Below are 22,254 nucleotides of genomic sequence, written 5' to 3' on the forward strand. Positions count from 1 at the left end.
TTGTTTACTTTCTAAAATTTTTGTTCAGGTAATATTCATTATGAATGCAGTAAAAGGAAAGTAGCTTCTAGTCTACATCATCTCTCCATTACAGTCTCCATTACAGTTCACATTCTCAGCATCTCATGTCACTGCCCATGTTTCCTGTCACACCCACATACTCATCACACTCCTGCTCATCCAAAATCACACTTGCATTATGTCCCACACTCACTCATCACATCTCAAAATCATCAAACCTTTGCTTTTGTTTACACTATTGCATCACAGATGTGACATCCCAAACTCCAACATATTCCCCCATCCCTTGCAGTCACATCTCATTCACTCACTAACCTCTTCATTGATTGCCTCCCTTCTCACCCTTTTATCCACTTGTCATAACTGTCAGTTCTCTGACCTCCCGCTCTACAACCATACACCTCTTCTCTCTTCCCTTAACGCCTTTGCCTCGCAGTTTGTTCCTGCACCACATCCCTCACCTTCTGCTCTCCCCTAATCACCTTTGATTCAGTCCTTCATACTCTTCCAGCACCACACTCCCTTCACCTTGTCTTCTGACAGCACATGGCCCTTTCTGTCGTCCTCTAACCTCCTCCCTTTCTCCAGTCTCTCCCTCCCATGAGCCACATCATACCACCTACTTTATTGCGTTATCCACTATATCTCAAGGTCCTCTGCCTGACCCAGGAAGTAACCCCACTGTGAGACGCATAAGCCAAAAGAGGCATTGTTTATTTATTTGTGCATGGTTTAGATGACTTATCACAGCAGGATCACACTAATTCTATAGATTGCCTAACCTAATAGACCTTCCTGTGATTGCACCCCCCCCCCCACATACTTCCAACAACATGCACAGGTAAAAACAAAAACTGCATTTCAACAGGAAGACCTTCACCGACAAATTCACTAATTAACAGATTCACTGACTGGGGAGACCCATGAAGCACAATACACATTGGAGCCCATTTACAAAAAGTAGACCTATATCGCTCTTTTCTTGTTTCTTTGATAAGCATTACGGAGGCAATGCTTTAGAATGGTTCCAGCATTAGAATCTAAGTTATACAGTGTTTAAGAGAAACTCTTGCGGGACTTTGTTTTATCCATCTTGATTTTAGCATTCATGTGAGCTGTTTCTCGGGCCCTTTTGGGCCTGCTCAACAGTCATCAGTTGTCTGTGGAATGACATATTGGAGTGTCTGGAGTAAATTCAACACTAGTGTTATTGCTAGGCGGGTAATTTGACTGTCAGCAGAGTGCTGCTGGTGAACCACCAGAAAACTGTTGATGCAGTCCTCTTTACTTTGTAGTTCAATTCAGACAGCTGTTGCAGGGAAGAAGAGGAAGAAGATACAGGATGTAAGCCACAAGAAGAAGCTTAATGGCGACCAAAAAAAAAAAAAGTTAAACTGTAGTCTTAGATTTCCTTTTGAAAGGAAGAGACTCATGGAAGTGAGGAGAGCAGTGTTTTGGGGTTATAACTGAGGCATTGAGCCTTAAAGATCAAATAACAACCCTGTGTCTGTTAGCCGAAAGGTGAGATGAAATTGTATACTGAAGGCAAAATGTAACAAGCATTTGCAATGGAACAGGTCTCGCGTTTGCTCCTGTTAGAGCTGATTGCATTGTAAACTCATAACCCGACTTTTCACCTATCGACAAAAGTGCATTTATGTACGTAACCCGAAAAAGTGCAATTAACTGTGTAAAGCGCTCGATTTCTGCCAAGCGAAATCGTGCTAGTAAAATAGAGAAAAAGTTGTCCACGAGCCCGGACAGAAAACAGCGAGCCTCGCATGATTTCTGTACTAGGTTGATGCGCCCGAGGAGGGCTAGCCACCGGAAACGGCATGACGTATGCGTGCCTTCCACTAATGAAAGCAAGCAGATTTTAATAGGCAAGCCTACGAACCAATGAAAAACACTGATGTGATGTCGACAGGGCTCCAAGCCCTTTTCTAATACCTAAAGCGGCTCGCTGCGATACGCATGCGCGAGCGCATGCAACGCAGGCTCGACCCTAAAAAGGAAAAGGGGAGATAGATATGTATCTCATGAGTATAAAAATGGTATGAGAAGCAGTCGGTGATCCGTGGTGGACAACAACTGGTGTAGGTTTATGGAGCTAGGTGGGTGCTGAGAATGATGAGCGCCCAGTGAAAGAGTAAGCAAGCAGAAAAAAGTGATGGATGGAATGCTTCTATTAATCTCTGGTACACATCCCAGCCCTTCTAATTGTTTGTCTTCACCATGCCACCTTAGAGAGTGACCAGCTATATGCAAATCCGTTGTGGCCCTGCTGTATCAAAATCCAGCCGTACCCGCCATCCCAGGACCCATGTGAACAGTTTCACAAGCAATCCCAGACTAGTTTTGGTCTGTCTGTGCTTTAATAGTAGGATGCCAAAGGGGCACAAACACCACGTCTGTGTATACCCCTTCACACTTAGGGATTCAAAATGTATGGATGTTGTTTTTGAGTTAATTTCTGCCACTGATTATTATCAGACTGCACCCTCGTCTATTGTTTTTTCACTCAACATTCCTCCTCAGATGGGGACCAGCCAGGTACTTAAGAATTTGGCAGCACCTAATTTGTCAATCAGTTCATCAGCTCTAGGAATAGGATGGGCATCTGTCTTGGTGACAGAATTAAGTCCTCTGTAGTCCACACAAAACCTCATCTCTCTCTTTCCATCTTTGGTGTGAGGTTTGGGGACTAAGACCACTGGGCTAGCCCAGGGGCTGTCAGAGTGCTCAATGACTCCCAATTCCAGCATCTTGTGGACTTCCACTTTGATGCTTTCCTTAACTTGGTCAGACTGTCTGAAAATTTTGTTTTTGACAGGCATGCTGTCTCCTGTGTCCACATCATGGGTACACAGGTGTGTCTGACCAGGGGTTAGGGAAAAGAGCTCAGCAAACTGTTGCAGGACCTTCCTACAATCAGATTGCTGTTGGCTAGTGTAAGGAAATGCCTCCTTGGCATGGTTACCCCCCTGACTTTTTGCCTTTGCTGATGCTATGTTTTGAATTGAAAGTGTGCTGAGGCCTGCTAACCAGGCCCCAGCACCAGTGTTCTTTCCCTAACCTGTACTTTTGATTCCACAATTGGCACACCCTGGCATCCAGATAAGTCCCTTGTAAGTGGTACCCCTGGTACCAAGGGCCCTGATGCCAAGGAAGGTCTCTAAGGGCTGCAGCATATCTTATGCCACCCTGGAGACCCCTCACTCAGCACAGACACACTGCTTGCCAGCTTGTGTGTGCTGGTGAGAACAAAACGAGTAAGTCGACATGGCACTCCCCTCAGGGTGCCATGCCAGCCTCTCACTGCCTATGCAGGTATAGATAAGTCACCCCTCTAGCAGGCCTTACAGCCTTAAGGCAGGGTGCACTATACCATAGGTGAGGGCACCAGTGCATGAGCACTGTGCCCCTACAGTGTCTGAGCAATACCTTAGACATAGTAAGTGCAGGGTAGCCATAAGAGTATATGGTCTGGGAGTCTGTTTTACACGAACTCCACAGCACCATAATGGCTACACTGAAAACTGGGAAGTTTGGTATCAAACTTCTCAGCACAATAAATGCACACTGATACCAGTGTACATTTTATTGTAAAATACACCCCAGAGGGCACCTTAGAGGTGCCCCCTGAAACCTTAACCAACTATCTGTGTAGGCTGACTGGTTCCAGCAGCCTGCCACACTAGAGACATGTTGCTGGCCCCATGGGGAGAGTGCCTTTGTCACTCTGAGGCCAGTAACAAAGCCTGCACTGGGTGGAGATGCTAACACCTCCCCCAGGCAGGAGCTGTCACACCTGGCGGTGAGCCTCAAAGGCTCACCCCTTTGTGCCAGCACCGCAGGACACTCCAGCTAGTGGAGTTGCCCGCCCCCCACTTTTGGCGGCAAGGCCGGAGAAAATAATGAGAAAAACAAGGAGGAGTCACTGGCCAGTCAGGACTGCCCCTAAGGTGTCCTGAGCTGAAGTGACTCCAACTTTTAGAAATCCTCCATCTTGCAGATGGAGGATTTCCCCAATAGGATTAGGGATGTGACCCCCTCCCCTTGGGAGGAGGCACAAAGAGGGTGTACTCACCCTCAGGGCTAGTAGCCATTGGCTACTAACCCCCCAGACCTAAACACGCCCTTAAATTTAGTATTTAAGGGCTCCCCTGAACGTAAGAATTTAGATTCCTGCAACTTACCGAAGAAGAAGACTGCTGAGCTGAAAACCCCTGCAGAAGAAGAAAGAAGACACCAACTGCTTTGGCCCCAGTCCTACCGGCCTGTCTCCTGCCTTCTAAAGAACCCTACTCCAGCGACGCTTTCTCCAGGACCAGCGACCTCTGAATCCTCAGAGGACTGCCCTGCTTCCAAGAGACCAAGAAACTCCCGAGGACAGCGGCACTGCTCCAAAAGAACTGCAACTTTGTTTCAAGGAGCAGATTTAAAGATGCCCTGCAACTCCCCGCAAGAAGCGTGAGACTTGCAACACTGCACCCGGCGACCCCGACTCGACTGGTGGAGAACCAACACCTCAGGGAGGACCCTCCGGCGACTCCGAGTCCGTGAGTAACCAAAGTTGTCCCCCCTGAGCCCCCACAGCGAAGCCTGCAGAGGGAATCCCGAGGCTCCCCCTGACCGCGACTGCCTGAACTCCATTTCCCGACGGCTGGAAAAGACCCTGCACCCGCAGCCCCCAGCACCTAAAGGAACGGAACTCCTGTGCAGGAGTGACCCCCAGGAAGCCCTCTCCCTTGCCCAGGTGGTGGCTACCCCGAGGAGCCCCCCCCTTGCCTGCCTGCAACGCTGAAGAGATCCCTTGATCTCTCATTGATTTCCATTGAAAACCCGACGCTTGTTTCTACACTGCACCCGGCCGCCCCAGTGCTGCTGAGGGTGTACTTTTTGTGTGGACTTGTGTCCCCCCCGGTGCCCTACAAAACCCCCCTGGTCTGCCCTCCGAAGACGCGGGTACTTACCTGCTGGCAGACCGGAACCGGGGCACCCCCTTCTCTCCATTGAAGCCTATGCGTTTTGGGCACCTCTTTGACCTCTGCACCTGACCGGCCCTGAGCTGCTGGTGTGGTAACTTTGGGGTTGCTCTGAACCCCCAACGGTGGGCTACCTTGGACCCAAACCTGAGACTTGTAAGTGATTTACTTACCTGACAAAAACTAACAAAAACTTACCTCCCCAGGAACTGTGAAAATTGCACTGTGTCCACTTTTAAAACAGCTTATTGTGTTTTATGTAAAAAGTATACATGCTAATGTAATGATTCAAAGTTCCTAAAGTACTTACCTGCAATACCTTTCAAATGAGATATTACATGTAGAAATTGAACCTGTGGTTCTTAAAATAAACTAAGAAAATATATTTTTCTATAACAAAACCTATTGGCTTGGATTTGTCTCTGAGTGTGTGTTCCTCATTTATTGCCTGTGTGTATGTACAACAAATGCTTAACACTACTCCTTTGATAAGCCTACTGCTCGACCACACTACCACAAAATAGAGCATTAGTATCATCTCTTTTTGCCACTATCTTACCTCTAAGGGGAACCCTTGGACTCTGTGCATACTATTCCTTACTTTGAAATAGTGCATACAGAGCCAACTTCCTACAGCTATAGAGGGTGTCTGAATAGATCACTCCATCAACTGAGCCATCCTTAGGGTTTGATGAGAGGAGATCAGGGAGAGGTTCACTCTCAGCTTCTTGATCCTCATCTGTTACCATCAACAGATTCACATCAGCCCTATCATGGAAGAACTTTAGGCGGTTCACATGGATCACCCTCTTGGGGCTCCTGCTAGTGCCTAGGTCCACCAGGTAGGTGACCTGACTCTTCTTCTCTAGCACTGGGTAAGGGCCACTCCATCTGTCCTGAAGTGCCCTGAGGGCCACAGGCTCCAAAACCCAGACTTTCTGCCCTGGTTGAAATTCAACCATTGCAGCCTTTTGGTCATACCAAAACCTCTGGAGCTGTTGGCTGGCCTCAAGGTTTTTGCTTGCCTTTTCCATGTACTCTGCCATCCTTGAGCGAAGGCCAAGTACATAGTCCACTATGTCTTGTTTAGGCTCATGAAGAGGTCTCTCCCAGCCTTCTTTAACAAGAGCAAGTGGGAACCCTACTCCCTTCAGAGGCACCTCTCTGTAAGCAAAGAGCAGACATGGCAAGAGGACATCACATCTCCTTTGAGTTTTTCTGGGAGCCCCATGATCATGCCCTTTAATGTCTTGTTGAATCTCTCAACAAGGCCATTAGTTTGTGGATGATAGGGTGTAGTGAATTTATAAGTGTAAGGAAATGCCTCCTTGGCATGGTTGCCCCCTGACTTTTTTGCCTTTGCTGATGCTATGTTTACAATTGAAAGTGTGCTGAGGCCTGCTAACCAGGCCCCAGCACCAGTGTTCTTTCCCTAACCTGTACTTTTGTATCCACAATTGGCAGACCCTGACATCCAGATAAGTCCCTTGTAACTGGTACTTCTAGTACCAAGGGCCCTGATGCCAAGGAAGGTCTCTAAGGGCTGCAGCATGTCTTATGCCACCCTGGAGACCTCTCACTCAGCACAGACACACTGCTTGCCAGCTTGTGTGTGCTAGTGAGAACAAAACGAGTAAGTCGACATGGCACTCCCCTCAGGGTGCCATGCCAGCCTCTCACTGCCTATGCAGTATAGGTAAGACACCCCTCTAGCAGGCCTTACAGCCCTAAGGCAGGGTGCACTATACCATAGGTGAGGGTACCAGTGCATGAGCATGGTACCCCTACAGTGTCTAAACAAAACCTTAGACATTGTAAGTGCAGGGTAGCCATAAGAGTATATGGTCTGGGAGTCTGTCAAACACGAACTCCACAGCACCATAATGGCTACACTGAAAACTGAGAAGTTTGGTATCAAACTTCTCAGCACAATAAATGCACACTGATGCCAGTGTACATTTTATTGTAAAATACACCCCAGAGGGCACCTTAGAGGTGCCCCCTGAAACTTAACCGACTATCTGTGTAGGCTGACTAGTTCTAGCAGCCTGCCACAAACCGAGACATGTTGCTGGCCCATGGGGAGAGTGCCTTTGTCACTCTGAGGCCAGTAACAAAGCCTGCACTGGGTGGAGATGCTAACACCTCCCCCAGGCAGGAATTGTCACACCTGGCGGTGAGCCTCAAAGGCTCACCTCCTTTGTGCCAACCCAGCAGGACACTCCAGCTAGTGGAGTTGCCCGCCCCCTCCGGCCAGGCCCCACTTTTGGCGGCAAGGCCGGAGAAAATAATGAGAAAAACAAGGAGGAGTCACTGGCCAGTCAGGACAGCCCCTAAGGTGTCCTGAGCTGAGGTGACTCTGACTTTTAGAAATCCTCCATCTTGCAGATGGAGGATTCCCCCAATAGGGTTAGGATTGTGACCCCCTCCCCTTGGGAGGAGGCACAAAGAGGGTGTACCCACCCTCAGGGCTAGTAGCCATTGGCTACTAACCCCCCAGACCTAAACACGCCCTTAAATTTAGTATTTAAGGGCTACCCTGAACCCTAGAAAATTAGATTCCTGCAACTACAAGAAGAAGGACTGCCCAGCTGAAAACCCCTGCAGCGGAAGACCAGAAGACGACAACTGCCTTGGCTCCAGAAACTCACCGGCCTGTCTCCTGCCTTCCAAAGATCCTGCTCCAGCGACGCCTTCCAAAGGGACCAGCGACCTCGACATCCTCTGAGGACTGCCCCTGCTTCGAAAAGACAAGAAACTCCCGAGGACAGCGGACCTGCTCCAAGAAAAGCTGCAACTTTGTTTCCAGCAGCTTTAAAGAACCCTGCAAGCTCCCCGCAAGAAGCGTGAGACTTGCAACACTGCACCCGGCGACCCCGACTCGGCTGGTGGAGATCCGACGCCTCAGGAGGGACCCCAGGACTACTCTGATACTGTGAGTACCAAAACCTGTCCCCCCTGAGCCCCCACAGCGCCGCCTGCAGAGGGAATCCCGAGGCTTCCCCTGACCGCGACTCCTTGAACCTAAAGTCCCGACGCCTGGGAGAGACCCTGCATCCGCAGCCCCCAGGACCCGAAGGACCGGACTTTCACTGGAGAAGTGACCCCCAGGAGTCCCTCTCCCTTACCCAAGTGGAGGTTTCCCCGAGGAATCCCCCCCTTGCCTGCCTGCAGCGCTGAAGAGATCCCGAGATCTCTCATAGACTAACATTGCAAACCCGACGCTTGTTTCTACACTGCACCCGGCCGCCCCCGCGCTGCTGAGGGTGAAATTTCTGTGTGGGCTTGTGTCCCCCCCGGTGCCCTACAAAACCCCCCTGGTCTGCCCTCCGAAGACGCGGGTACTTACCTGCAAGCAGACCGGAACCGGGGCACCCCCTTCTCTCCATTCTAGCCTATGCGTTTTGGGCACCACTTTGAACTCTGCACCTGACCGGCCCTGAGCTGCTGGTGTGGTGACTTTGGGGTTGCTCTGAACCCCCAACGGTGGGCTACCTTGGACCAAGAACTGAACCCTGTAAGTGTCTTACTTACCTGGTAAAACTAACAAATACTTACCTCCCCTAGGAACTGTGAAAATTGCACTAAGTGCCCACTTTTAAAACAGCTATTTGTGAATAACTTGAAAAGTATACATGCAATTTTGATGATTTGAAGTTCCTAAAGTACTTACCTGCAATACCTTTCGAATGAGATATTACATGTAGAATTTGAACCTGTGGTTCTTAAAATAAACTAAGAAAATATATTTTTCTATATAAAAACCTATTGGCTGGATTTGTCTCTGAGTGTGTGTACCTCATTTATTGTCTGTGTATGTACAACAAATGCTTAACACTACTCCTTGGATAAGCCTACTGCTCGACCACACTACCACAAAATAGAGCATTAGTATTATCTCTTTTTACCACTATTTTACCTCTAAGGGGAACCCTTGGACTCTGTGCATGCTATTCCTTACTTTGAAATAGCACATACAGAGCCAACTTCCTACAATAAGTCACTCCACACTCATTCCACATGTGTTTCAGGTATGTTGACATGAAGTTAGTACCTCTGTCAAACACCACCTCCTTAGGGAAGCCCGCTCTGGTAAAGATACCAATGAGGGCCTTGGCTACTGCAGGGGCATTAGTCGACCTAAGGGGAATAGCTTCAGGATACCTAGTAGCATGATCCACTACTACTAGGATATACATATTTCCTGAGGCTGTGGGAGGTTCAAGTGGACCCACTATGTCCACACTCACTCTTTCAAAGGGCACCCCCACCACTGGAAGTGGAATGAGGGGGGCCTTTGGATGTCCACCTGTCTTACCACTGGCTTGACAGGTGGTACAGGAGACTCAAAACTCCTTAACTTTCTGGGACATGTTGGGCCAGTAGAAGTGGTTGACTAATCTCTCCCACGTCTTGGTTTGTCCCAAATGCCCAGCAAGGGGAATATCATGGGCTAAGGTCAGAATAAACTCTCTGATCTCCTGAGGCACTACCACTCTCCTAGTGGCACCAGGTTTGGGATCTCTTGCCTCAGTGTACAGGAGTCCATCTTCCCAATAGACCCTATGTGTTCCAGTTTTCTTGCCATTAGACTGTTCAGCAGCTTGCTGCCTACGGCCTTCAAGAGAGGGACAGGTTTCTTGCCCCTTACACAACTGCTCCCTTGAGGGTCCCCCTGGGCCTAAGTGCTCAACCTGATAAGGTTCCAACTCCATAGGCTTAGTTCCCTCAGAGGGCAGAACTTCTTCCTGAGAAGAGAGGTTCTCTTTTTGGTGTTGTGTTGCAGCTGGTTTCCCAGCTGGCTTTCCTTTTCTCTTGGTAGGCTGGGCCCTTTTTCCCAGACTCCAGCTCTACTTTTTCACCCTGTGCCTTGCACTGTGCCCTTGTCTTGACACACACCAGTTCAGGGATACCCAGCATGGCTGCGTGGGTTTTTAGTTCTACCTCAGCCCATGCTGAGGACTCCAGGTCATTTCCAAGCAAACAGTCTACTGGGATATTTGAGGAGACCACCACCTGTTTCAGGCCAATGACCCCTCCCCACTCTAAAGTTACCATTGCCATGGGATGTACTTTAGTTTGATTGTCAGCATTGGTGTAAGGAAATACCTCCTTGGCATGGTTACCCCCTGACTTTTTGCCTTTGCTGATGCTATGTTTTGAATTGAAAGTGTGCTGAGGCCTGCTAACCAGGCCCCAGCACCAGTGTTCTTTCCCTAACCTGTACTTTTGTATCCACAATTGGCACACCCTGGCATCCAGGTAAGTCCCTTGTAACTGGTACCTCTGGTACCATGCCAGCCTCTCACTGCCTATGCAAGTATAGATAAGTCACCCCTCTAGCAGGCCTTACAGCCCTAAGGCAGGGTGCACTATACCATAGGTGAGGGCAACAGTGCATGAGCACTGTGCCCCTACAGTGTCTAAACCAAACCTTAGACATTGTAAGTGCAGGGTAGCCATAAGAGTATATGGTCTGGGAGTTTGTCAAACACTAACTCCACAGCACCATAATGGCTACACTGAAAACTGGGAAGTTTGGTATCAAACTTCTCAGCACAATAAATGCCCACTGATGCCAGTGTACATTTTATTGTGAAATACACCCCAGAGGGCACCTTAGAGGTGCCCCCTGAAACCTTAACCGACTATCTGTGTAGGCTGACTGGTTCCAGCAGCCTGCCACACTAGAGACCTGTTGCTGGCCCCATGGGGAGAGTGCCTTTGTCACTCTGAGGCCAGTAACAAAGCCTGCACTGGGTGGAGATGCTAACACCTTCCCCAGGCAGGAGCTGTAACACCTGGCGGTGAGCCTCAAAGGCTCACCCCTTTGTTCCAGCACCGCAGGACACTCCAGCTAGTGGAGTTGCCCGCCCCCTCCGGCCACGGCCCCCACTTTTGGCGGCAAGGCCGGAGAAATTAATGAGAAAAACAAGGAGGAGTCACTGGCCAGTCAGGACAGCCCCTAAGGTGTCCTGAGCTGAAGTGACTCTAACTTTTAGAAATCCTCCATCTTGCAGATGGAGGATTCCCCCAAATAGGATTAGGGATGTGCCCCCCTCCCCTTGGGAGGAGGCACAAAGAGGGTTTACTCACCCTCAGGGCTAGTAGCCATTGGCTACTAACCCCCCAGACCTAAACACGCCCTTAAATTTAGTATTTAAGGGCTTCCCTGAACCTAAAACTTTAGATTCCTGAAACTACAAGAATAAGAGGACTGCTGAGCTGAAAAACCCCTGCAGAGGAAGAATAGAAGACACCAACTGCTTTGGCCCCAGACTTACCGGCCTGTCTCCTGCCTTCCAAAGAAACCTGCTCCAGCGACGCTTTCCAAGGGACCAGCGACTTCTGAATCCTCTGAGGACAGCCCTGCTTCAAGAAAGACAAGAAACTCTAGAGGACAGCGTCACTGCTCCAAAAGAACTGCAACTTTGTTACAGAGGAGCAGATTTAAAGACCCCTGCAAATCCCCGCAAGAAGCGTGAGACTTGCAACACTGCACCCGGCGACCCCGACTCGACTGGTGGAGAACCAACACCTCAGGGAGGACCCTCCGGCGACTCCGAGACCGTGAGTAACCAAAGTTGTCCCACCTGAGCCCCCACAGCGACACCTGCAGAGGGAATCCCGAGGCTCCCCCTGACCGCGACTGCCTGAACCTTAAGTCCCGACGGCTGGAAAAGACCCTGCACCCGCAGCCCCCAGCACCTGAAGGAATGGAACTTCTGTGCAGGAGTGACCCCCAGGAGGCCCTCTCCCTTGCCCAGAAGGTGGCTACCCCGAGGAGCCCCCCCCTTGCCTGCCTGCACCGCTGAAGAGACCCCTTGGTCTCCCATTGAAATCAACAGAGAACCCGACGCTTGTTTGCACACTGCACCCGGCCGCCCCCGCGCTGCTGAGGGTGTACTTTCTGTGTGGACTTGTGTCCCCCCCGGTGCCCTACAAAACCCCCCTGGTCTGCCCTCCGAAGACGTGGGTACTTACCTGCTGGCAGACTGGAACCGGGGCACCCCCTTCTCCCCATTGAAGCCTATGTGTTTTGGGCACCTCTTTGACCTTTGCACCTGACCGGCCCTGAGATGCTGGTGTGATAACTTTGGGGTTGCTCTGAACCCCCAGCGGTGGGCTACCTTGGACCAAAAACTGAGACCTGTAAGTGACTTACTTACCTGTTAAAACTAACAATACTTTACCTCCCCCAGGAACTGTGAAAATTGCAGTGTCCACTTTTAAAACAGCTATTTGTGTTTTATGTAAAAAGTATAAATGTTACTGTAATTATTCAAAGTTTCTAAAGTACGTACCTGCAATACCTTTCAAATGAGATATTACATGTAGAATTTGAACCTGTGGTTCTTAAAATAAACTAAGAAAATATATTTTTCTATAACAAAACCTATTGGCTGGATTTGTCTCTGAGTGTGTGTTCCTCATTTATTGCCTGTGTGTATGTACAACAAATGCTTAACACTACTCCTTGGATAAGCCTACTGCTCGACCACACTACCACAAAATAGAGCATTAGTATTATCTCTTTTTGCCACTATCTTACCTCTAAGGGGGGGAACCCTTGGACTCTGTGCATGCTATTCCTTACTTTGAAATAGCACATACAGAGCCAACTTCCTACATTGGTGGATCAGCGGTGGGGTACAAGACTTTGCATTTGCTGGACTACTCAGCCAATACCTGATCACACGACAAATTCCAAAAATTGTCATTAGAAATTGATTTTTGCAATTTGAAATTTTCCTAAATTCTTTAAAGTCCTGCTAGGGCCTTGTGTTAGTCCCTGTTAGCATCTCTTTTAGAGTTTAAAAGTTTGGTAAAAGTTTGAATTAGATTCTAGAACTAGTTTTTAGATTCTTAAAAAGTATTCCAACTTTTAGAAGCATAATGTCTAGCACAGATGTGAATGTGGTGGAACTCGACACCACACCTTACCTCCATCTTCAGATGAGAGAGCTAAGGTCACTCTGTAAACTAAAGAAAATAGCAATGGGCTCCAGACCTTCCAAACTACAGCTCCAGGAGCTGTTGGCAGAGTTTGAAAGAGCCAACCCCTCTGAGGATGGCAACACAGAGGATGATGATAGTGACTTGGAGGGTGATTCCCCCCCACCAGTCCTATCTAGGGAGAACAGGACCTCTCAAGCCCTGACTCCACAAATAATAGTCCGAGATGCTGGTTCCCTCACAGGAGGGACCAACCTCTCTGAAATCACTGAGTATAACTCCAGTGAAGAGGACATCCAGTTAGCCAGGATGGCCAAAAGATTGGCTTTGGAAAGACAGATCCTAGCCATAGAAAGGGAAAGACAAGAGATGGGCCTAGGACCCATCAATGGTGGCAGCAACATAAATAGGGTCAGAGATTCTCATGACATGTTGAAAATCCCTAAAGGGATTGTAACAAAATATGAAGATGGTGATGACATCACCAAATGGTTCACAGCTTTTGAGAGGGCTTGTGTAACCAGAAAAGTGAACAAATCTCACTGGGGTGCTCTCCTTTGGGAAATGTTCACAGGAAAGTGTAGGGATAGACTCCTCACGCTCTCTGGAAAAGATGCAGAATCTTATGACCTCATGAAGGGTACCCTGATTGAGGGCTTTGGATTCTCCACTGAGGAGTATAGGATTAGATTCAGGGGGGCTCAAAAATCCTCGAGCCAGACCTGGGTTGACTTTGTAGACTACTCAGTAAAAACACTAGATGGTTGGATTCAAGGCAGTGGTGTAAGTGATTATGATGGGCTGTACAATTTATTTGTGAAAGAACACCTGTTAAGTAATTGTTTCAATGATAAACTGCATCAGCATCTGGTGGACCTAGGACCAATTTCTCCCCAAGAATTGGGAAAGAAGGCGGACCATTGGTTCAAGACTAGGGTGTCCAAAACTTCCACAGGGGGTGACCAAAAGAAAGGGGTCACAAAACCTCCCCAGGGCAAGGGTGGTGAGACAGTCAAAAACAAAAATAGTAAAGAGTCTTCTACAGGCCCCCAAAAACCTGCACAGGAGGGTGGGCCCAGAGCCTCTTCACAAAACAATTCTGGGTACAAGGGTAAAAACTTTGATCCCAAAAAGGCCTGGTGTCGTAGCTGTAGTCAGTCTGGACACCAAACTGGAGACAAGGCCTGTCCCAAGAAAAATACCACTTCAAACTCCACTCCAGCTAACACTGGAATGGCTAGTCTCCAAGTGGGATCAACAGTGTGCCCAGAGCAAATCAGGTGTCACACTGAAGCTACATTAGTCTCTGAGGGTGGGGTGGATTTAGCCACACTGGCTGCCTGGCCCCCTAACATGCAAAAATACAGGCAGCAGCTCTTAATTAATGGGACCAGTGTAGAGGGCCTGAGGGATACAGGTGCCAGTGTCACTATGGTGACAGAGAAACTGGTTTCCCCTGGCCAATACCTGACTGGACAAACCTATCCAGTCACCAATGCTGACAATCAAACTAAAGTACATCCCATGGCAATGGTAACTTTAGAGTGGGGAGGGGTCAATGGCCTGAAACAGGTGGTGGTCTCCTCAAATATCCCAGTAGACTGTTTGCTTGGAAATGACCTGGAGTCCTCAGCATGGGCTGAGGTAGAACTGAAAACCCATGCAGCCATGCTGGGTATCCCTGAACTGGTGTGTGTCAAGACAAGGGCACAGTGCAAGGCACAGGGTGAAAAAGTAGAGCTGGAGTCTGGAAGAAAGGCCCAGCCTACCAAGAGAAAAGGAAAGTCAGCTGGGAAACCAGCTGCAACACAACAAGAAAAAGAGAACCTCTCTTCTCAGGAAGAAGTTCTGCCCTCTGAGGGAACTGAGCCTATGGAGCTGGAACCTTATCAGGTTGAGCTCTTAGGCCCAGGGGGACCCTCAAGTGAAGAGTTGTGTAAGGGGCAAGAAACCTGTCCCTCTCTTGAAGGCCTTAGGCAGCAAGCTGCTGAAGAGTCCAAAGGCAAGAAAAATGGAACACATAGGGTCTATTGGGAAGATGGACTCCTGTACACTGAGGCAAGAGATCCCAAACCTGGTGCCACTAGGAGAGTGGTAGTGCCTCAGGGTTTCAGAGAGTTTATTCTGACCTTAGCCCATGATATTCCCCTTGCTGTGCATTTGGGACAAACCAAGACGTGGGAGAGGTTAGTCAACCACTTCTACTGGCCCAACATGTCCCAGAAGGTTAAGGAGTTTTGCATCTCCTGTCCCACCTGTCAAGCCAGTGGTAAGACAGGTGGACATCCAAAGGCCCCCCTCATTCCACTTCCAGTGGTGGGGGGTCCCCTTTAAAGAGTGAGTGTGGACATAGTGGGTCCACTGGAACCTCCCACAGCCTCAGGAAATAAGTACATCCTAGTAGTAGTGGATCATGCTACTAGGTATCCTGAAGCTATTCCCCTTAGGTCGACTACTGCCCCTGCAGTAGCCAAGGCCCTCATTGGTATCTTTACCAGAGTGGGCTTCCCTAAGGAGGTGGTGTCTGACAGAGGTACCAACTTAATGTCAGCATACCTGAAACACATGTGGAATGAGTGTGGAGTGACTTACAAATTCACTACCCCATATCATCCACAAACTAATGGCCTTGTTGAGAGATTCAACAAGACATTAAAAGGCATGATCATGGGGCTCCCAGAAAAACTCAAAAGGAGATGGGATGTCCTCTTGCCATGTCTGCTTTTCGCTTACAGAGAGGTGCCTCAGAAGGGAGTAGGGTTCTCACCCTTTGAACTTCTGTTTGGCCACCCTGTAAGGGGACCACTTGCTCTTGTTAAAGAAGGCTGGGAGAGACCTCTTCATGAGCCTAAACAAGACATAGTGGACTATGTACTTGGCCTTCGCTCCAGAATGGCAGAGTACATGGAAAAGACAAGTAAAAACCTTGAGGCCAGCCAACAGCTCCAGAAGTTTTGGTATGACCAAAAGGCTGCAATGGTTGAATTCCAACCAGGGCAGAAAGTTTGGGTTTTGGAGCCTGTGGCTCCCAGGGCACTTCAGGACAGATGGAGTGGCCCTTACCCAATCCTGGAAAAGAAGAGTCAGGTCACCTACCTGGTGGACCTAGGCACAAGCAGGAGCCCCAAGAGGGTGATCCATGTAAACCGCCTAAAACTCTTCCATGATAGGGCTGATGTAAATCTGTTGATGGTAACAGATGAGGACCAGGAAGCTGAGAGTGAGCCTCTCTCTGATCTCCTCTCATCAGACCCTAAAGATGGCTCAGTGGATGGAGTGATCTATTCAGACACCCTCTCTGACCAACAGCAATCTGATTGTAGGAAGGTCCTGCAACAGTTTGCTGAGCTCTTCTCCTTAACCCCTGGTCAGACACACCTGTGTACCCATGATGTGGACACAGGAGACAGCATGCCTGTCAAAAACAAAATCTTCAGACAGTCTGATCAAGTTAAGGAAAGCATCAAAGTGGAAGTCCACAAGATGCTGGAGTTGGGAGTAATTGAGCACTCTGACAGCCCCTGGGCTAGCCCAGTGGTCTTAGTCCCCAAACCTCACACCAAAGATGGAAAGAGAGAGATGAGGTTTTGTGTGGACTACAGAGGTCTCAATTCTGTCACCAAGACAGATGCCCATCCCATACCTAGAGCTGACGAGCTGATTGACAAATTAGGTGCTGCTAAATTCTTAAGTACCTTTGACTTGACAGCAGGGTACTGGCAAATCAAAATGGCACCTGGAGCAAAAGAGAAAACAGCATTCTCCACCCCTGATGGGCATTATCAGTTCACTGTTATGCCATTTGGTTTAGAGAATGCCCCTGCCACCTTCCAAAGGTTGGTGAATCAAGTCCTTGCTGGGTTGGAATCCTTTAGTGCAGCTTATCTTGATGATATTGCTGTCTTCAGCTCCACCTGGCAGGATCACCTGGTCCACCTGAAGAAGGTTTTGAAGGCTCTGCAATCTGCAGGCCTCTCTATCAAGGCATCCAAATGCCAGATAGGGCAGGGAACTGTGGTTTACTTGGGACACCTTGTAGGTGGAGGCCAAGTTCAGCCACTCCAGCCTAAGATCCAGACTATTCTGGATTGAGCAGCTCCAAAAACCCAGACTCAAGTCAGGGCATTCCTTGGCTTGACTGGGTACTATAGGAGGTTTGTGAAGGGATATGGATCAATAGTGACAGCCCTCACAGAATTGACCTCCAAGAAAATGCCCAAGAAAGTAAACTGGACTGTAGAGTGCCAACAGGCCTTTGACACCCTGAAACAAGCTATGTGCACAGCACCAGTTCTAAAAGCTCCAGATTACTCCAAGCAATTCATTGTGCAAACCGATGCCTCTGAACATGGGATAGGGGCAGTTTTGTCCCAAACAAATGATGATGGCCTTGACCAGCCTGTTGCTTTCATTAGCAGGAGGTTACTCCCCAGGGAGCAGCGTTGGAGTGCCATTGAGAGGGAGGCCTTTGCTGTGGTTTGGTCCCTGAAAAAGCTGAGACCATACCTCTTTGGTACTCACTTTGTAGTTCAAACCGACCACAGACCTCTCAGATGGCTGATGCAAATGAAAGGTGAAAATCCCAAACTGTTGAGGTGGTCCATCTCCCTACAGGGAATGGACTTTATAGTGGAACACAGACCTGGGACTGCCCATGCCAATGCAGATGGCCTTTCCAGGCTCTCTTGGGAAAGGTTAGTCTCATCCTCTTTCGTTTGGGGGGGGGGGGGTTGTGTAAGGAAATGCCTCTTTGGCATGGTTACCCCCTGACTTTTTGCCTTTGCTGCTGCTATGTTTTGAATTGAAAGTGTGCTGAGGCCTGCTAACCAGGCCCCAGCACCAGTGTTCTTTCCCTAACCTGTACTTTTGTATCCACAATTGGCACACCCTGGCATCCAGGTAAGTCCCTTGTAACTGGTACCTCTGATACCAAGGGCCCTGATGCCAGGGAAGGTCTCTAAGGGCTGCAGCATGTCTTATGCCACCCTGGAGACCCCTCACTCAGCACAGACACACTGCTTGCTAGCTTGTGTGTGCTGGTGAGAACAAAATGAGTAAGTCGACATGGCACTCCCCTCAGGGTGCCATGCCAGCCTCTCACTGCCTATGCAAGTATAGATAAGTCACCCCTCTAGCAGGCCTTACAGCCCTACGGCAGGGTGCACTATACCATAGGTGAGGGCACCAGTGCATGAGCACTGTGCCCCTACAGTGTCTAAGCCAAACCTTAGACATTGTAAGTGCAGGGTAGCCATAAGAGTATATGGTCTGGGAGTTTGTCAAACACGAACTCCACAGCACCATAATGGCTACACTGAAAACTGGGAAGTTTGGTATCAAACTTCTCAGCACAATAAATGCACACTGATGCCAGTGTACATTTTATTGTGAAATACACCCCAGAGGGCACCTTAGAGGTGCCCCCTGAAACCTTAACCGACTATCTGTGTAGGCTGACTGGTTCCAGCAGCCTGCCACACTAGAGACATGTTGCTGGCCCCATGGGGAGAGTGCCTTTGTCACTCTGAGGCCAGTAACAAAGCCTGCACTGGGTGGAGATGCTAACACCTCCCCCAGGCAGGAGCTGTAACACCTGGCGGTGAGCCTCAAAGGCTCACCCCTTTGTTCCAGCACCGCAGGACACTCCAGCTAGTGGAGTTGCCCGCCCCCTCCGGCCACGGCCCCCACTTTTGGCGGCAAGGCCGGAGAAATTAATGAGAAAAACAAGGAGGAGTCACTGGCCAGTCAGGACCGCCCCTAAGGTGTCCTGAGCTGAAGTGACTCTAACTTTTAAAAATCCTCCATCTTGCAGATGGAGGATTCCCCCAATAGGATTAGGGATGTGCCCCCCTCCCCTTGGGAGGAGGCACAAAGAGGGTGTACTCACCCTCAGGGCTAGTAGCCATTGGCTACTAACCCCCCAGACCTAAACACGCCCTTAAATTTAGTATTTAAGGGCTTCCCTGAACCTAAGAATTGAGATTCCTGCAACTTACAAGAAGAAGAGGACTGCTGAGCTGAAATCCCCAGCAGAAGAAGAAAGAAGACACCAACTGCTTTGGCCCCAGTCCTACCGGCCTGTCTCCTGCCTTCCAAAGAAACCTGCTCCAGCGACACTTTCCCAAGGACCAGCGACCCCTGAATCCTCAGAGGACTGCCCTGCTTCAAGAAAGACAAGAAACTCCCGAGGACAGCGGCACTGCTCCAAAAGAACTGCAAATTTGTTACAGAGGAGCAGATTTAAAGACCCCTGCAAATCTCCGCAAGAAGCGTGAGACTTGCAACACTGCACCCGGCGTTCCCGGCTCGACTGGTGGAGAACCAACACCTCAGGGAGGACCCTCCGGCGACTCCGAGACCATGAGTAACCAAAGTTGTCCCCCCCCTGAGCCCCCACAGCGACGCCTGCAGAGGGAATCCCGAGGCTCCCCCTGACCGCGACTGCCTGAACCTAAAGTCCCGACGGCTGGAAAAGACCCTGCACCCGCAGCCCCCAGCACCTGAAGGAACGGAACTTCTGTGCAAAAAGAGATAATACTAATGCTCTATTTTGTGGTAGTGTGGTCGAGCAGTAGGCTTATCAAAGGAGTAGTGTTAAGCATTTGTTGTACATACACACAGGCAATAAATGAGGAACACACACTCGGAGACAATTCCAAGCCAATAGGTTTTTGTTATAGAAAAATATATTTTCTTAGTTTATTTTAAGAACCACAGGTTCAAATTCTACATGTAATATCTCATTTGAAAGGTATTGCAGGTAAGTACTTTAGGAACTTTGAATAATCACAATAGCATATATACTTTTTACATAAAACACATTTAGCTGTTTTAAAAGTGGACACAGTGCAATTTTCACAGGAGGTAAAGTAATGTTAGTTCTTGCAGGTAAGTAAACCACCTATGGGGTTCAGATTGGGGTCCAAAGTAGCCCACCGTTGGGGGTTCAGAGCAACCCCAAAGTCACCACACCAGCAGCTCAGGGCTGGTCAGGTGCAGAGTTCAAAGTGGTGCCCAAAACACATAGGCTTCAATGGAGAAGGGGGTGCCCCGGTTCCAGTCTGCCAGCAGGTAAGTACCCGCGTCCTCGGAGGGCAGACCAGGGGGGTTTTGTAGGGCACCGGGGGGGACACAAGTCCACACATAAAGTACACCCTCAGCAGCGCGGGGGCGGCTGGGTGCAGTGTGTAAACAAGCGTCGGGTTTCCTGTAGATTTCAATGGGAGACCAAGGGGTCTCTTCAGCGGTGCAGGCAGGCAAGGGGGGGCTCCTCGGGGTAGCCACCACCTGGGCAAGGGAGAGGGCCTCCTGGGGGTCACTCCTGCACAGAAGTTCCATTCCTTCAGGTGCTGGGGGCTGCGGGTGCAGGGTCTTTTCCAGGTGTCGGGATTTCAGAGTCAGGCAGTCGCGGTCAGGGGGAGCCTCGGGATTCCCTCTGCAGGCGTCGCTGTGGGGGCTCAGGGGGGACAACTTTGGTTACTCACTGTAGGAAGTTGGCTCTGTATGTGCTATTTAAAAGTATGGAATAACATGCACAGAGTCCAAGGGTTCCCCTTAGAGGTAAAATAGTGGTAAAAAGAGATAATACTAATGCTCTATTTTGTGGTAGTGTGGTCGAGCAGTAGGCTTATCCAAGGAGTAGTGTTAAGCATTTGTTGTACATACACATAGACAATAAATGAGGTACACACACTCAGAGACAAATCCAGCCAATAGGTTTTGTATAGAAAAATATCTTTTCTTAGTTTATTTTAAGAACCACAGGTTCAAATTTAACATGTAATATCTTGTTTGAAAGGTATTGCAGGTAAGTACATTAGGAACTTTGAATCATTTCAATTGCATGTATACTTTTCAAGTTATTCACAAATAGCTATTTTTAAAAGTGGACACAGTGCAATTTTCACAGTTCCTGGGGGAGGTAAGTTTTTGTTAGTTTTACCAGGTAAGTAAGACACTTACAGGGTTCAGTTCTCGGTCCAAGGTAGCCCACCGTTGGGGGTTCAGAGCAACCCCAAAGTTACCACACCAGCAGCTCAGGGCCGGTCAGGTGCAGAGTTCAAAGTGGTGCCCAAAACGCATAGGCTTCAATGGAGAGAAGGGGGTGCCCCGGTTCCAGTCTACCAGCAGGTAAGTACCTCTTCGGAGGGCAGACCAGGGGGGTTTCGTAGGGCACCGGGGGGGACACAAGCCCACACAGAAATTTCACCCTCAGCGGCGCGGGGGCGGCCGGGTGCAGTGTTAGAACAAGCGTCGGGTTCGCAATGGAAGTCAATGAGAGATCAAGGGATCTCTTCAGCGCTGCAGGCAGGCAAGGGGGGGCTTCCTCGGGGAAACCTCCACTTGGGCAAGGGAGAGGGACTCCTGGGGGTCCCTTCTGCAGTGAAAGTCCGGTCCTTCAGGTCCTGGGGGCTGCGGGTGCAGGGTCTTTTCCAGGCGTCGGGACTTAGGTTTCAGAGAGTCGCGGTCAGGGGAAGCCTCGGGATTCCCTCTGCAGGCGGCGTTGTGGGGGTTCAGGGGGGACAGGTTTTGGTACTCACAGTCGTAGAGTAGTCCGGGGGTCCTCCCTGAGGTGTTGGTTCTCCACCAGCCGAGTCGGGGTCGCCGGGTGCAGTGTTGCAAGTCTCACGCTTCTTGCGGGGAGATTGCAGGGTTCTTTAAAGCTGCTCCTTTGGATAAAGTTGCAGTCTTTTTGGAGCAGGTCCGCTGTCCTCGGGAGTTTCTTGTCGTCGTCGAAGCAGGGCAGTCCTCAGAGGATTCAGAGGTCGCTGGTCCCTTTGGAAGGCGTCGCTGGAGCAGAGTTCTTTGGAAGGCAGGAGACAGGCCGGTGAGTTTCTGGAGCCAAGGCAGTTGTTGTCTTCTGGTCTTCCTCTGCAGGGGTTTTCAGCTAGGCAGTCCTTCTTCTTGTAGTTGCAGGAATCTGAATTCTTAGGTTCAGGGAAGCCCTTAAATACTAAATTTAAGGGCGTGTTTAGGTCTGGGGGGTTAGTAGCCAATGGCTACTAGCCCTGAGGGTGGGTACACCCTCTTTGTGCCTCCTCCCAAGGGGAGGGGGTCACATCCCTAATCCTATTGGGGGAATCCTCCATCTGCAAGATGGAGGATTTCTAAAAGTTAGAGTCACCTCAGCTCAGGGCACCTTAGGGGCTGTCCTGACTGGCCAGTGACTCCTCCTTGTTATTCTCATTATTTTCTCCGTCCTTGCCGCCAAAAGTGGGGGCCGGAGGGGGCGGGCAACTCCACTAGCTGGAGTGTCCTGCGGTGCTGTGACAAAGGGGTGAGCCTTTGA

The 22,254-nt window shown here is 49.5% G+C and overlaps 1 protein-coding gene across 4 annotated transcripts in view; it reads left to right on the forward strand.

Moving 5' to 3' along the window:
- Positions 1-22,254, forward strand: part of LOC138283788 (golgin subfamily B member 1-like) — a 409,771-nt gene that overhangs the window by 79,389 nt on the left and 308,128 nt on the right. The window lies entirely within an intron of this gene.

This window comes from Pleurodeles waltl, chromosome 3_1 (assembly GCF_031143425.1).
Source record: "Pleurodeles waltl isolate 20211129_DDA chromosome 3_1, aPleWal1.hap1.20221129, whole genome shotgun sequence".
Classification (NCBI taxonomy): domain Eukaryota; kingdom Metazoa; phylum Chordata; class Amphibia; order Caudata; family Salamandridae; genus Pleurodeles; species Pleurodeles waltl.